The following is a 15,847-nucleotide window of genomic DNA, read 5'->3' on the forward strand; positions in this document are numbered from 1 at the left end:
GAGCCCTTTGTAAGGGGGTACGCGGCTAGTAAGCCCCTTGTTTATTTATACCGGACTCGCCTAACAGTGTCCGGGGTCTGAATGACCTGTTTAGGTGCTTTGACCAGCAAAGCCGGATTCGTGTGTGGCTGTCGAGGCAGTCTCACGTTCTTCCGTATTCGAGGAACACTCGAAGTTCCCCTTTAATGAGATGATGCCGCGTGGACCGGGCATTTTAAGTGTGAGAGATGTGTAATGCGGTATTGCGTTAAAGCGGGCAAAAGCTTCGCGTCCCAATAGTGCTTGATAGCTACTTTTAAATGGGGCGATGTGGAAGACTAACTTTTCGCGACGGAAGTTGTCGGATGAGCCGAACACAACTTCTAGTGGTAGAGAGCCCGTACAATGGGCATATGGGCCTGGCATCACTCCTTTAAAGGAAGTGTTGCTATGGCGAATTTTGGTTGGGTCTATCCCCATTCTACGGATTGTGTCCTAATATAGAAGGTTTAGATCACTGCCGCCGTCCATTAGGACTTGTGTAAATTGTAGTCCGTCGATTATAGGATCTAATATCAAAGCAGTCCATCCTGCATTCCGGATACTTCCGGAGTAATCCTGATGGTCGAAAGTGATTGGTTTTGACATCCAGTGTCGGGACTCCGGTGGGGTGGACCGTGCGGCGTGTATTTCAATGGGCGCCGCTCTATTTTTCCCTGTTGTCACTTGAAGTGAGTTTACTGTTTTGACCTCTTGTGGGAAATTCTTTTGTTTTCTGGTGCTCTGCTTGTGGGGTTCGTCATCGTCCTGACTTGGTGTGTCGAGCCCCTTGTGTTCGGCGTTAAGTCGGCCGGATTGTTTGAAGATCCAACAATCTCTGTGGGTATGGTTTGCAGGCTTCCCGGGGGTACTGTGGATTTGGCATATCTTGTCCAAGATTTTGTTTAGGTTGGATAGCTCGTCGTTGTTGTCCTTAAGAGGCAGTTTTTTGTTGTTCTGCCGAGAGCTTTTGAATCCGGCGTTGACTGTCGTGCTCTTTGGGCTGTTTCCCTTGGTCCGGCGCTGGTCCTTGCTGCGTCGTGGTTTCCCATTTCCATCCCTGACCTCGGATGTACTTGGGTCGCTGGTGCTGCATCTTGCCAGCCAGCTATCCTCTCCCGCGCAAAAGCGGGTCATGAGGCTTGTTAGTGCTGCCATTGTTCTTGGCTTTTCTTGGCCGAGGTGTCTGGCGAGCCATTTGTCTCGGACGTTGTGTTGCAAAGCTGCTAAGGCTTTGGCGTCCGGACAGTCGACTATTTGGTTCTTTTTGGTGAGGAACCTATTCCAGAATTTGCGGGCTGACTCTCCGGGCTGTTGAGTTATGTGACTTAAATCGTCTGCATCCGGAGGGCGGACATAAGTCCCCTGAAAATTTGCCTGAAATGCATCCTCGAGCTCTTCCCAACTTCCAATGGTATTTTCTGGGAGGCTTTTGAGCCAATGCCGGGCTGGCCCTTTGAGCTTGAGGGGTAAGTATTTTATGGCGTGGAGGTCATCTCCTCTAGCCATGTGTATGTGCAGGATGTAATCCTCGATCCAGACTCCAGGGTCTGTTGTTCCGTCGTATGCCTCTATGTTTACGGGCTTGAATCCCGCTGGAAATTCATGATCCAGCACCTCATCGGTGAAACATAGGGGGTGTGCGGCGCCCCTGTATTTGGGTGTGCCGTGATGTTCGAATACTCGACGTGTTGCATTGCTTTCTAGCGCTTGGTTTCTTGGCACATAGATAGACCTGACTGGGCCATCCTTTTGGTGCGGATCCTTATGTGGATCGCGTGTCGGCTTGTGTACGGCGCCACTTGCCGCTCTATGTTTGCCATGTGGTCGTCTATCCGACCGGGCGGCCTTTTTGTTCTTTGATTGTGGGGGCTCTACGGCCTCTTCGTCAAATTCGGGTAGTAGTTTGCGCTTCGGGTAGCTCTTTGTTTGGCGGCTATCGCCGTATTTGTCTGTGGTGTTGAGTACTTTGCTCCATCTCATTCTGAGTGCATCTTCCGCTGTTTTGAGCTTCCGCTTCTGCTTCTTCAGGCTACGTGTAGTGGCGACGAGCCTTTTGTGGAGGTTTTTCTACTCCAACAATGTGTCCGGCGTGAGATCGTTCGCACTGTTATCTTCGCCGGGGACGGATTTTTTATCCAAGTTATCCTACTCGGATGGTTGCTCGAGGGCATGTTCGTCGTCCGCCGGTTCGCCCTGCTCTATGGCTGGGTCTTTATGGGTGCTGTCTTTGTCGAGGCGGGACTTTGAGCGGCGCTTACTCGCCGTTTTGACTGCTTTTCAAGGGAATTATCCTTCGCAGCGTCCCGTTGTTCATCGTTATCGCTTCCTTTAGGTGTATCCACCATATATACATCGTGAGTTGAGGTGGCCTTCCAGTGCCCTCTAGGCGCTGGTTCTTGGTCGTCTCCGGCATCGTTGTCCATACTGTCGATGTCTTCGGAGTCAAAGTCGAGCATGTCGGTTAAATCATCGATAGTGGCTACAAAGTGGGTGGTGGGTGGGGGTTGAATTTCTTCGTCGTCCGCATCCCAACCTTCCTGACCATAGTCCGGCTAGGGCTCTCCTATTAGAGAGAGAGGCTTTAGTGAATTCAGGATGTCGCCAAAGGGCGAGTGCTGAAAGATGTCCGCGGCAGTGAACTCCATAGCCAGCGCCCAATCGGATTTGATTGACAGGGGCGCGGGAGGTTCGGAGTCCGGAGAGGAGTCTAGCCCCTTGGAGTCACGAGCTTCACAAAGGACAGGGTTGGTATTCGGCTCTATCACCGTAGAGGTAACAGCCCCCGAGGCGGTGTCCAGCCACCCGTCCTCGATCGGCGCAGTCGGCTCTGAGCTAAGGGTCGGAGCGGACACTTGTGCGGCCTCTAGGGCACTGTCCGGCAGCAGAGCTAGATCATGCTCATCGTGACAGTGCGGCGCGCTTCGCTGTGGCTCGAACCCGTCGAAGATCAAGTCTCCGCGGACGTCAGCCATATAGTTCAAACTTCCAAATCTGACCTAATGGCCAGGGGCGTAGCTTTCGATCTGCTCTAGATGGCCAAGCGAGTTGGCCCGCAGTGCAAAGCCGCCGAATACGAAGATCTGTCCGGGGAGAAAAGTCTCACCCTGGACCGCATCGTTGTTGATGATCGAAGGAGCCATCGGGCCTAAAGGTGACGACACAGAGGAACTCTCAATGAAAGCACCAATGTCAGTGTCAAAACCGGCGGATCTCGGGTAGGGGGTCCCGAACTGTGCGTCTAGGTGGATGGTAACAGGAGACAAGGGACACAATGTTTTTACCAGGTTCGGGCCCTCTCGGTGGAGGTAAAACCCTACTCCTGCTTGATTAATATTGATGATATGGGTAGTACAAGAGTAGATCTACCACGAGATCAAGGAGGCTAAACCCTAGAAGCTAGCCTATGGTATGATTGTTGTTCGTCCTACGGACTAAAACCCTCCGGTTTATATAGACACCGGAGAGGGTTAGGGTTACACAGAGTCGGTTACAATGGTAGGAGATCTACATATCCGTATTGCCAAGCTTGCCTTCCACGCCAAGGAAAGTCCCATCCGGACACGGGACGAAGTCTTCAATCTTGTATCTTCATAGTCTAGGAGTCCGGCCAAAGATGATAGTTCGGCTATCCGGACACCCCCTAGTCCAGGACTCCCTCAGCATCCAATTCACTTCCTATGATAGTTTTTATTATACCCAACTTGGATGCCCATCATTCTAGGACCAATTTTATAACCATAGAAAATACCATGCTGTTCTAAGAGACTCTCAAAATAATATAAGTGAAGCATGAGAGATTAATAATTTCTACAAAATCAAGCCACCGCCGTGCTCTAAAAGATTTAAGTGAAGTACTAGAGCAAAACTATCTAGCTCAGAAGATATAAGTGAAGCACGTAGAGTATTCTAATAAATTCCAATCAAGTGGGTTTCTCCCAAAAGGTGTGTACAACAAGGATGATTGTGGTGATCTAAAAATTAAAGACTAATATCATACAAGACGCTCCAAGCAAAACACATATCATGTGGCGAATAAAAATATAGCTCCAAGTAAAGTTACCGATAAACGAAGACGAAAGAGGGGATGCCTTCCGGGGCATCCCCAAGCTTAGGCTTTTGGTTATCCTTGAATATCTTGGGGTGCCATGGGCATCCCCAAGCTTAGGCTATTGCCACTCCTTATTCCGTAGTCCATCAAATCTTTACCCAAAACTTGAAAACTTCAGAACACAAAACTCAACAGGAAATCTCATAAGCTCTGTTAGTGCAAGAAAGAAAAACCACCACATAAGGTACTGTAATGAACTCATTCTTTATTTATATTGGTGTTAAACCTACTGTATTCCAACTTCTCTATGGTTCATAACACTTAATACTAGCCATAGATGCATCAAAATAAGCAAACAACACACGAAAAACAGAACCTGTCAAAAAAAGAACAGCCTGTAGCAATCTGTAACTCTCTAATACTTATGGAACTCTCAAAATCCTACCAAAATAGGAAGTCCTGGGAAATTTGTCTATTGATCTACAGAAAAAAGAATCAACGCAAAATCATGTTTCTGTGAATTACTAAAATTATTTTCGTGCGCGCAAAGTTTCTGTTTTTCAGCAGAATCAAATTAACTATCACCGTAGGTTATCCTATAGGTTCTACTTGGCACAAACACTAATTAAAACATAAAAACACATCTAAACAGAATGTGGATGAAAAATTTATTACTAAACAGAAGCAAAAACAAAAAACTAAAATAAAATTGGGTTGCCTCCCAACTAGCGCTATTGTTTAACGCCCCAAGCTAGGCATAAAAGCGAGGATAGATCTAAGTAGTGCCATCTTTGGCACTCAATTCCTCAATAGAGCACTTATAATCTTTAGTGGTTTCTCACTTTTTAGCAATGATTAAGCCTTAGGCAAGAATTCAAGGAATTCATTTGTAGCAAAAGGTTCCTTAATGATAGAGAGACAATTGGGATGAACACTTATTGATTTGAGATCCGCATTTCCCTTATTAGAAGATTCACCCTTATTTTTAGGAACATAAATAAATTTGGTAGTTTTGGTAGGAGGATTTGGAGTGTTTTTCACGGATGGAAAGGCCGACCCTAAGTTGGTAATGATATCCTCAAGTTTAACAATTCTCATAGAATCTAGATCTATTCTTTCATTAACTATAGGTTCTTTTTCTTTAAAAAATTTCAAAGTAACTCCAACCCTAGATCCATATTGGGTAATTTGGTTATGAATCCTTTTTTTCTAGATTTTCAATTAACTCAACGGTGGCGACTTTATTTTCAATAATTTCAAGCCTTTGCATCACATGTTCTAGAGTCAAAATAGTCCCATTTACCAAGAGAGGAGGAGGACCAAACAAATCTAACATAGCATTATAAGCATCAAAGGTATGGCTATCCAAAAAATTCCCTCTGGTAATGGTATCAAGAATGCATCTATTCCACGGAGTAATGCCTACATAAAAATTGCGAAGAAGAACGGAAGTAGAAAGCTTCCTAGTAGATCTATTTTGAGCATTGCAAATTCTATGCCAAGCATCTTTTAGATTTTCTCCCTCCCTTTGCTTAAAATTAAGAATTTCATGTTCGGGAGTAATAACGATGATAGGAGGACAAGCCATGACGACGAGCAAACAAAAGAAAAGCGAAAAAGAGAGGAGATTGGGAAAGAGAGGGCGAATAAAACAGCAAGGGTGAAGTGGGGGAGAGGAAAACAAGAGGCAAATCAAAAATAATGTAATGCAAGGGAGATGAGTTTGTGATGGGTACTTGGTATGTCTTGACTTGAGCGAAGACCTCCCCGGCAACGGCGCCAGAAATCCTTCTTTGCTACGTCTTGAGCTTGCGTTGGTTTTCCTTGAAGAGGAAAGGGTGATGCAGCAAAGTAGTGTAAGTATTTCCCTCAGTTTTTGAGAACCAAGGTATCAATCCAGTAGGAGGCTCCTCAAAAGTCCCACGCACCTACACAAACAAACAAGAACTCGCAACCAACACAATAAAGGGGCTGTCAATCCCTTCACGGCCACTTGCGAAATTGATATCTGATAGAGATAATATGATAAGATAAATATTTTTGGTATTTTTGTGATATAGATTGGAAAAGTAAAAGATGCAAATAAAAGTAGATTGAAAGCTTATACGATAAAAGATAGACCCGGGGGCTACAGGTTTCACTAGTGGCTTCTCTCAAGATAGCATAAGTATTACGGTGGGTGAACAAATTACTGTCGAGCAATTGATAGAGAAGTGAATAATTATGAGATTATCTAGGCATGATCATGTATATAGGCATCACGTCCGTGACAAGTAGACCGACTCCTGCCTGCATCTACTACTATTACTCCACACATCAACCGCTATCCAGCATGCATCTAGAGTATTAAGTTCATAAAGAATAGAGTAACGCATTAAGAAAGATGACATGATGTAGAGGGATAAACTCATGCAATATGATATAAACCCCATCCTTTTATCCTCGATGGCAAAAATACAATACGTGCCTTGCTGTCACTAGGAAAGGACACCGCAAGATTGAACCCAAAGCTAAGCACTTCTCCCATTGCAAGAAAGATCAATCTAGTAGGCCAAACCAAACTGATAATTCAAAGAGACTTGCAAAGATAACTTAATCACACATAAAAGAATTCAGAGGAGATTCAAATATTTCTCATAGATAAACTTGACCATAAACCCACAATTCATCGGATCGTGACAAACACACCGCAAAAAGAGTTACATCGAATAGATCTCCAAGAAGATCAAGGAGAACTCTGTATTGAGATTCAAAGAGAGAGAAGAAGCCATCTAGCTAATAACTATGGACCAGAAGGTCTGTGCTAAACTACCCACAACTCATCGGAAGGGCCTTGGAGATGATGTAGTGGCCCTCCGTGGTCGATTCCACTCTGGCGGAGCACCGACGAAGGCTCCAAGATGGGATCTCGTGGGTACAAAAGGTTACGGCGGTGGAAATAGTTTTTCGTGGTCTCTTCTGATGTTTTCAGGGTATGTGGGTATATATAGGAGGAAGAAGTAGGTCGGTGGACGCTCGAGGGGCCCACGAGGGTGGGGGGCGCGCCCACCTGTAGGGGGGCGCCAGGCACCCTCGTGGCTGCCTCCTCTGTTGCTTGACGTCCACTCCAAGTCCCCTGGATCATGTTTGTTCCAGAAAGATTGCTCCCGAATGTTTCATTCTGTTTGGACTCCGTTTGATATTCCTTTTCTTCGAAACACTGAAATAGGCAAAAAAACAACAATTCGGGCTGGGCCTCTAGTTTGTAGGTTAGTCCCACAAATGATATAAAAGTGTAAAGTAAAGCCTATAAACATCCAAAACGAGTAATATAATAGCATGGAACAATCAAAAATTATAGATACGTTGGAGACGTATCACACGCTCAATGCATTTCAGACATGGTGGATTAAATTCTTCCTGAGCAGAACTGATCTGTTGAGCAAGCAATGAATCATTTTCCTTCTGAACATCTTCATAACTCACTTTTAACTTCTCAGAATCTTGCTTTCTCTGAAGAAATTCATAAGAAAGCTTCTCATGATCAGTTAAGAGAGTGTTATGATGATTTTGAAGGTTGTCAAACCTAGTTTGAAGTCTCTGAAGATTATCTGTCAGAGTCTTGGTTCGATTCAATTCCTCACCCAACAGGTCATCGCTTCTTTCTAGTTGATTTTGAATCTTTTCTAAATCCTTCTGTTGTTTAACAGCAATTTTAGCAAGTTTGGAATAGCTAGGCTTGAGATTGTCATCAGATTCATCCTGTTGGGGAACGTAGTAATTTCAAAAAAATTCCTACGCACACGCAAGATCATGGTGATGGCATAGCAACGAGAGGGGAGAGTGTTCGTCCACGTACCCTCGTAGACCGTAAGCGGAAGCGTTAGCACAACGCGGTTGATGTAGTCGTACGTCTTCACGATCCGACCGATCCAAGCACCGAACGTACGGGGCCTCCGAGTTCAGCACACGTTCAGCTCGATGACGATCTCCGTGCTCCGATCCAGCAAAGCTCCGGAGATGAGTTCCGTCAGCACGACGGCGTGGTGACGATGATGATGCTCTACCGGCACAGGGCTTCGCCTAAACTCCGCGATGATATGACCGAGGTGGAATATGGTGGAGGGGGCACCGCACACGGCTAAGGAACGATCCGTAGATCAACTTGTGTGTCTATGGGGTGCCCCCCGCCCCCGTATATAAAGGAGGGAGGGGGAGGTGCGGCCGGCCCCCTAGGGGTGCGCCTGGAGGAGTCCTACTCCCACCGGGAGTAGGACTCCCCCTTCTTGCCTTGGTGGAGAAGGAAAGGGGGGAGGGGAAAGAGGAAAGGGGGGCGCCGCCCCCCCCCCCAATCATTGTCCTATTCGGACTAGGGGGGAGGGGGCGCGCGGCCTGCCCTGGCCGGCCCTCCTCTTCTCCCTCTTGGCCCACTAAGGCCCATTAACCCCTAGGAGGGTTCCGGTAAACCCCGGTGTTCCGGTAAAATCCCGATTTCACCCGGAACCATTCCGATGTCCAAACATAGGCTTCCAATATATCAATCTTTATGTGTTGACCATTTCGAGACTCCTCGTCATGTCCGTGATCACATCCGGGACTCCGAACAAACTTCGGTACATCAAAACTTATAAACTCATAATAAAACTGTCATCGTAACGTTAAGCGTGCGGACCCTACGGGTTCGAGAACTATGTAGACATGACCTAGAACTATTCTCGGTCAATAACCAATAGCGGGACCTGGATGCCCATATTGGTTCCTACATATTCTACGAAGATCTTTATCGGTCAAACCGCATAACAACATACGTTGTTCCCTTTGTCATCGGTATGTTACTTGCCCGAGATTCGATCGTCGGTATCCAAAACCTAGTTCAATCTTGTTACCGGCAAGTCTCTTTACTCATTCTGTAATGCATCATCTCGTAACCAACTCATTGGTCACGTTGCTTGCAAGGCTTATAGTGATGTGCATTACCGAGAGGGCCCAGAGATACCTCTCCGACAATCGGAGTGACAAAACCTAATCTCAAAATACGCCAACTCAACATGTACCTTCGGAGACACCTGTAGTACTCCTTTATAATCACCCAGTTACGTTGTGACGTTTGGTAGTACCCAAAGTGTTCCTCGGGTAAACGGGAGTTGCATAATTCTCATAGTTACAATAACTTGTATAAGTCATGAAGAAAGCAATAGCAGTATACTAAATGATCAAGTGTTAAGCTAACGGAATGGGTCATGTCAATCACATCATTCTCCTAATGATGTGATCCCATTAATCAAATGACAACACATGTCTATGGTTAGGAAACATAACCATCTTTGATTAATGAGCTAGTCAAGTAGAGGCATACTAGTGACTATATGTTTGTCTATGTATTCACACATGTATCATGTTTCCGGTTAATACAATTCTAGCATGAATAATAAACATTTATCATGATATGAGGAAATAAATAATAACTTTATTATTGCCTCTAGGGCATATTTCCTTCAGTCTCCCACTTGCACTAGAGTCAATAATCTAGATTACATAGTAATGATTCTAACACCCATGGAGTCTTGGTGCTGATCATGTTTTGCTCGTGAGAGAGGCTTAGTCAACGGGTCTGCAACATTCAGATCCGTATGTATCTTGCAAATCTCTATGTCTCCCACTTGGACTTGGTCCCGAATGGAATTGAAGCGTCTCTTGATGTGCTTGGTCCTCTTGAAATCTAGATTCCTTTGCCAAGGCAATTGCACCAATATTGTCACAGAAGATTTTCATTGGTCCCGATGCACTAGGTATGACACCTAGATCGGAAATGAACTCCTTCATCCAGACTCCTTCATTTGCTGCTTCAGAAGCAGCTATGTACTCCGCTTCACATGTAGATCCCGCCACGACGCTTTGTTTAGAACTGCACCAACTTACAGCTCCACCGTTTAATAAAAACACGTATCCGGTTTGCGATTTAGAATCGCCCGGATCAGTGTCAAAACTTGCATCGACGTAACCATTTACGACTAGCTCTTTGTCACCTCCATATACGAGAAACATATCCTTAGTCATTTTCAAGTATTTCAGGATGTTCTTGACTGCTGTTCAGTGATCCACACCTGGATTACTTTGGTACCTTCCTGCCAAGCTTATTGCTAAGCATACATCAGGTCTGGTACACAGCATTGCATACATGATAGAGCCTATGGCTGAAGCATAGGGAACATCTTTCATTTTCTCTCTATCTTCTGCTGTGGTCGGGCATTAAGTTTGACTCAACTTCACACCTTGTAGCACAGGCAAGAAACCTTTCTTTGCCTGATCCATTTTGAACTTTTTCAAAATTTTGTCAAGGTATGTGCTTTGTGAAAGTCCTATTAAGCGTCTTGATCTATCTCTATAGATTTTGATGCCCAATATCTAAGCAGCTTCACCGAGGTCTTTCATTGAAAAACTTTTATTCAAGTATCCCTTTATGCTATCCAGAAATTCTATATCATTTCCAATTAATAATATGTCATCTACATATAATATCAAAAATGCTACAGAGCTCCCACTCACTTTCTTGTAAATACATGCTTCTCCAAAAGTCTGTATAAAACGTTATGCTTTGATCACACTATCAAAGCGTTTATTCCAACTCCGAGATGCTTGCACCAGTCCATAAATGGAACGCTGGAGTTTGCACACTTCGTTAGCACCTTTTGGATCAACAAAACCTTTTGGCTGCATCATATACAACTCTTCTTCTAGAAATCCATTCAAGAATGCAGTTTTTACATCCATTTGCTAAATTTCATAATCATGAAATGCAGCAATAGCTAACATGATTCGGACAGATTTAAGCATCGCTACAGGTGAGAAAGTCTCATCGTAGTCAACTCCTTGAACTTGTCGAAAACCATTCGCAACAACTCGAGCTTTATAGACAGTTACATTACCATCAGCGTCAGTCTTCTTCTTAAAGATCCATTTATTCTCAATGGCTTGCCGATCATCGGGCAAGTCAACCAAAGTCCATACTTTGTTTTCATACATGGATCCCATCTCAGATTTCATGGCCTCTAGCCATTTTGCGGAATCTGGGCTCATCATTGCTTCCTCATAGTTCGTAGGTTCATCATGGTCAAGTAACATGACTTCCAGAATTGGATTATCGTACCACTCTGGTGCGGATCTTACTCTGGTAGACCTACGAGGTTCAGTAGAAACTTGATCTGAAGTTTCATGATCAATATCATTAGCTTCCTCACTGATTGGTGTAGCTATCACAGGAACCGGTTCTTGTGATGAACTACTTTCCAATAAGGGAGTAGATACAGTTATATCATCAAGTTCTACTTTCCTCCCACTCACTTCTTTCGAGAGAAACTCCTTCTCTAGAAAGAATCCAATTTTTGCAACAAAAATCTTGCCCTCAGATCTGTGATAGAAGGTGTAGCCAATAGTCTCTTTTGGGTATCCTATGAAGACACATTTCTCCGATTTGGATTCGAGCTTATCTGGTTGAAGTTTCTTCACATAAGCATCGCAGCCCCAAACTTTAAGAAACGACAACTTTGGTTTCTTGCCAAACCACAGTTTATAAGGCGTTGTCTTAACGGACTTTGATGGTGCCCTATTTAACGTGAATGCGGCCGTCTCTAAAGCATAACCCCAAAACGATAGCGGCAAATCAGTAAGAGACATCATAGATCACACCATATCAAGTAAAGTACGATTACGACGTTCGGACACACCATTTCGTTGTGGTGTTCCGGGTGGCGTGAGTTGCGAAACTATTCCGCATTGTTTCAAGTGCAGACCAACTCGTAACTCAAATATTCTCCTCCACGATCAGATCGTAGAAACTTTATTTTCTTGTTACGATGATTTTCCACTTCACTCTGAAATTCTTTGAACTTTTCAAATATTTCAGACTTGTGTTTCATTAAGTAGATATACCCATATCTGCTCAAATCATCTGTGAAGGTGAGAAAATAACGATACCCGCCGCGAGCCTCAACATTCATTGAACCACAAACATCAGTATGTATGATTTCCAACAAATCAGTTGCTCGCTCCATAGTTCCGGAGAACGGCGTTTTAGTCATCTTGCCCATGAGGCACGGTTCGCAAGTACCAAGTGATTCATAATCAAGTGATTCCAAAAGCCCATCAGTATGGAGTTTCTTCATGCGCTTTACACCGATATGACCTAAACGACAGTGCCACAAATAAGTTGCACTATCGTTATCAACTCTACATCTTTTGGTTTCAACACTATGAACATGTGTATCATTACTATCGAGATTCAATAAGAATAGACCACTCTTCAAGGGTGCATGACCATAAAAGATATTACTCATATAAATAGAACAACCATTATTCTCTGATTTAAATGAATAACCGTCTCACATCAAACAAGATCCAAATATAATGTTCATGCTTAACGCTGGCACCAAATAACAATTATTTAGGTCTAAAACTAATCCCGATGGTAGATGTAGAGGTAGCGTGCCGACCGCGATCACATCGACTTTGGAACCATTTCCCATGCGCATCGTCACCTCGTCCTTTGCTAATCTTCGCTTAATCCGTAGTCCCTATTTCGAGTTGCAAATATTAGCAACAGAACTAGTATCAAATACCCAGGTGCTACTGCGAGCATTAGTAAGGTACACATCAATAACATGTATATCACATATACCTTTGTTCACCTTGCCATCCTTCTTATCCGCCAAATACTTGGGGCAGTTCTGCTTCCAGTGTCCAGTCTGCTTGCAGTAGAAGCACTCAGTTTCAGGCTTAGGTCTAGACTTGGGTTTCTTCTCTTGAGCAGCAACTTGCTTGCCGTTCTTTTTGAAGTTCCCCTTCTTCTTCCCTTTGCCCTTCTTCTTGAAACTAGTGGTTTTGTTAACCATCAACACTTGATGCTCCTTCTTGATTTCTACCTCCGCGACTTTTAGCATCGCGAAGAGCTCGGGAATAGTCTTGTTCATCCCTTGCATATTATAGTTCATCACGAAGCTCTTGTAGCTTGGTTGCAGTGATTGGAGAATTCTGTCAATGACACTATCATCAGGAAGATTAACTCCCAGTTGAATCAAGTGATTATTATACCCAGACATTTTGAGTATGTGTTCACTGACAGAACTATTCTCCTCCATCTTGCAGCTATAGAACTTATTGGAGACTTCATATCTCTTAGTCCGGGCATTTGCTTGAAATATTAACTTCAACTCCTGGAACATCTCATATGCTCCATGACGTTCAAAACGTCGTTGAAGACCCGGTTCTAAGCCGTAAAGCATGGCACACTGAACTATCGAGTAGTCATCAGCTTTGCTCTGCCAGACGTTCTTAATGTCGTCAGTTGCATCACCAACAGGCCTGGCACCCAGCGGTGCTTCCAGGATGTAACTTTTCTGTGCAGCAATGAGGATAATCCTCAGGTTACGGACCCAGTCCGTGTAATTGCTACCATCATCTTTCAACTTTGCTTTCTCAAGGAGCGCATTAAAATTCAACGGAACAACAGCACGAGCCATCTATCTACAAACAAACATAGACAAGCAAAATACTATCAGGTACTAAGTTCATGATAAATTTAAGTTCAATTAATCATATTACTTAAGAACTCCCACTTAGACAGACATCTCTCTAGTCATCTAAGTGATCACGTGATCCAAATCAACTAAACCATGTCCGATCATCACGTGAGATGGAGTAGTTTCAATGGTGAACATCACTATGTTGATCATATCTACTATATGATTCATGCTCGACCTTTCGGTCTCCGTGTCCCGAGGCCATATCTGTATATGCTAGGCTCGTCAAGTATGACCTGAGTATTCCGCGTGTGCAACTGTTTTGCACCCGTTGTATTTGAACGTAGAGCCTATCACACCCGATCATCACGTGGTGTCTCAGCACGAAGAACTTTCGCAACGGTGCATACTCAGGGAGAACACTTCTTGATTATTAGTGAGAGATCATTTTAAAATGCTACCGTCAATCAAAGCAAGATAAGATGCATAAAGGATAAACATCACATGCAATCAATATAAGTGATATGATATGGCCATCATCATCTTGTGCTTTGTGATCTCCATCTCCGAAGCACCTTCGTGATCACCATCATCACCGGCGCAACACCTTGATCTCCATCGTAGCACCGTTGTCGTTACGCCATCTATTGCTTCTACGACTATCGCTACCGCTTAGTGATAAAGTAAAGCAATTACAGGGCGTTTGCATTTCATACAATAAAGCGACAACCATATGGCTCCTGCCAGTTGCCGATAACTTCGGTTACAAAACATGATCATCTCATACAATAAAATATAGCATCACATTTTGACCATATCACATCACAACATGCCCTGCAAAAACAAGTTAGACGTCCTCTACTTTGTTGTTGCAAGTTTTACGTGGCTGCTATGGGCTTAGCAAGAACCGTTCTTACCTACGCATCAAAAACCACAATGATAGTTCGTCAAGTTGGTGCTGTTTTAACCTTCGCAAGGACCGGGCGTAGCCACACTCGATTCAGCTAAAGTGAGAGAGACAGACACCCGCCAGCCACCTTTAAGCACGAGTGCTCGTAACGGTGAAACTAGTCTCGCGTAAGCGTACGCATAATGTCGGTCCAGGCCGCTTCATCTCACAATGTCGCCGAACCAAAGTATGACATGCTGGTAAGCAGTATGACTTGTATCTCCCACAACTCACTTGTGTTCTACTCGTGCATATAACATCAACGCATAAAACCTAGGCTCGGATGCCACTGTTGGGGAACGTAGTAATTTCAAAAAAATTCCTACGCACACGCAAGATCATGGTGATGGCATAGCAACGAGAGGGGAGAGTGTTCGTCCACGTACCCTCGTAGACCGTAAGTGCAAGCGTTAGCACAACGCGGTTGATCTAGTCGTACATCTTCACGATCCGACCGATCCAAGCACCGAACGTACGGGGCCTCCGAGTTCAGCACACGTTCAGCTCGATGACGATCTCCGTGCTCCGATCCAGCAAAGCTCCGGAGATGAGTTCCGTCAGCACGACGGTGTGGTGACGATGATGATGCTCTACCGGCGCAGGGCTTCGCCTAAACTCCGCGACGATATGACCGAGGTGGAATATGGTGGAGGGGGGCACCGCACACGGCTAAGGAACGATCCGTAGATCAACTTGTGTGTCTATGGGGTGCCCCCCGCCCCCGTATATAAAGGAGGGAGGGGGGAGGTGCGGCCGGCCCCCTAGGGGTGCGCCTGGAGGAGTCCTACTCCCACCGGGAGTAGGACTCCCCCCTCTTGCCTTGGTGGAGAAGGAAAGGGGGGAGGGGAAAGAGGAAAGGGGGGCGCCGCCCCCCCTTCCTTGTCCTATTCGGACTAGGGGGGAGGGGGTGCGCGGCCTACCCTGGCCGGCCCTCCTCTTGTCCCTCTTGGCCCACTAAGGCCCATTAACCCCAGGGAGGGTTCCGGTAACCCCCCGGTGTTCCGGCAAAATCCCGATTTCACCCGGAACCATTCCGATGTCCAAACATAGGCTTCCAATATATCAATCTTTATGTCTCGACCATTTCGAGACTCCTCGTCATGTCCGTGATCACATCCGGGACTCTGAAAAAACTTTGGTACATCAAAACTTATAAACTCATAATAAAACTGTCATCGTAACGTTAAGCGTGTGGACCCTACGGGTTAGAGAACTATGTAGACATGACCTAGAACTATTCTCGGTCAATAACCAATAGCGGGACCTGGATGCCCATATTGGTTCCTACATATTCTACGAAGATCTTTATCGGTCAAACCGCATAACAACATACGT

Source organism: Triticum aestivum, chromosome 6B (assembly GCF_018294505.1).
Source record: "Triticum aestivum cultivar Chinese Spring chromosome 6B, IWGSC CS RefSeq v2.1, whole genome shotgun sequence".
Lineage (NCBI taxonomy): Eukaryota > Viridiplantae > Streptophyta > Magnoliopsida > Poales > Poaceae > Triticum > Triticum aestivum.